Below are 1,916 nucleotides of genomic sequence, written 5' to 3' on the forward strand. Positions count from 1 at the left end.
AAAAAAAAAAAGAAAAAAGGCACAGATAAGAGAACCTATTTTCAGGAATCTACACTCTTGGTAAAACAGAAATGTGATTACTTTGTCTGTAAGCCTTATGTTCTTAGCACTAAGTGGGAATGAATGTGTTAGAGTAAGAGCAAAGGCTTTGAATAGGATGGTCTGAGTGTGGATCCTTCTCTATGTACATTTTTATTGTTATTAGATGGCCTTGAGTGGGCTCCAAGTCAGAGCAATCTTATGCATAACCGAATTAACTGTTAACTCATCATGCGCTCTTCATAACCAGTAATTTGTTTGAACCTATTTTTCTGGGTATTGTGTCAATCCATATTATTGAGAATTTCCCACTTTACCAAACATGATGTCCATTTCTGGTTTAACTTGATGACAGAACCAAAACAAGTGACCCAGTACCTCCTTGTCCTTGTTAATATGGAACATGTTGGTTGTATTTTTGCTAAGACTGATAGCTTCCTTCCTCTGGAAGTTCATGGTATATTAAATATTAAACTCTGTAATCTCTCAAAGGTTGTGTCCTTAACTATGCAATTGTGTGATACAAAAGTTTTTTTTTCCTTATACAGGTCTTAATAGAATTAAAGAGTTGCATACTATTATGTCAAGGAGACAAAGTCATGTCTGCTTCTTCATTGATCTTTCCAGGGTCCCAGAGCAAGGAAATCACCTCCATAAAGAGTCTTCTGATGTAAAGCCAGTCACTTCCCCATCAATGAGAAACAATCTTAATTGTTATTTGGAATCTATTTGGTCCTTCTTTTCTTTTCTTTTGTTTTAGCAAATAAATATTTTATGCTACAAGGAAAATTAAGAGAAGCAATTTCCAAAATTCTTTCTAAAGGTGTCAGGTATCAAACTACTCTTAGATCTCTTGGAATTAGCACCGGAAACATAGACCTGAACAAAATGGAGGGACTAAGACAGTCCACCTGGGAAGAGTGCAGTGTTCCAGAGTAAGAACAACCAAAGGTACCATGTTCTCTAGCAGTTTGTCACTATATAGCAACAGAGAGTGCCACAACACAATGATAGAAAGAGGAGCTGTTTTGGCAGATTTCCCAAACAACATTTTGTTATTTTGCACTTTTTGCTCCAGATGGTCTATGGGGAGGAGACGGTGAAGGCAAACATTAATTTGCCTGGCTGAGTTTCTCACTCTCTTTTGAGCTTCAGCTTTATGAGGTAAGCCTTTGTTGTTGTTATGTGCTGTGGATTTGGTTCCTGTACAGGGTTTCCGAGACTGTAAATCTTTATGGGAGCAGAAAGCCTCATCTTTCTCCCATGGAACAGCTGGTAGTTTCAAACTGCTGTCCCTGAGGTTTGCAGCCCAATTCATAACCTCTACACTACCAGAGATCCTTGAGGTAAGTTTGTTGTTGTTAAGTGCCGTCGAGTTGGTTCCAACCCATAGCAACCCTGTACAGGGTTTCTGAGGGTGTAAATCTTTACAGACATCAAAATAAATATGAAGCTGGCAGCTGTCCCCAATCACAGTGACAAATGGGCATGTCAGTCCTCTGGGAAGGAAAAGGAAGCATGAAGAGATGCACTCAGGATTGACAACTGTCTTGCTCTTCATTACCCATCTATAGCCCAAGTGCCATCCTAGCCCAAACCACTAGTACCTCAATCCTGGACTAACACAACAGTTTCCCTTAGACCTTGTAACTCCCAGCTTTACGTTGTATTTTGTGACTGCAAGACATAAGTTAAAGGAAGCCATGTTTTCATACTCATTACTTAAATCCTTATATGGAAACCCATATCAACTGGGTGGTTAAAAGTGCTCAACTGACAACTGAAAGCTTTGAGGTTTGAGTTCAACTTGAGGAAAGACTTGATGTTCTTAAAAAAAGTCAGCCCTTTAAAACCCTTTGCATGTGGGACCCTACCCA

This window comes from Chrysochloris asiatica, unplaced genomic scaffold (assembly GCF_000296735.1).
Source record: "Chrysochloris asiatica unplaced genomic scaffold, ChrAsi1.0 scaffold00208, whole genome shotgun sequence".
Taxonomy (NCBI): Eukaryota; Metazoa; Chordata; class Mammalia; order Afrosoricida; family Chrysochloridae; genus Chrysochloris; species Chrysochloris asiatica.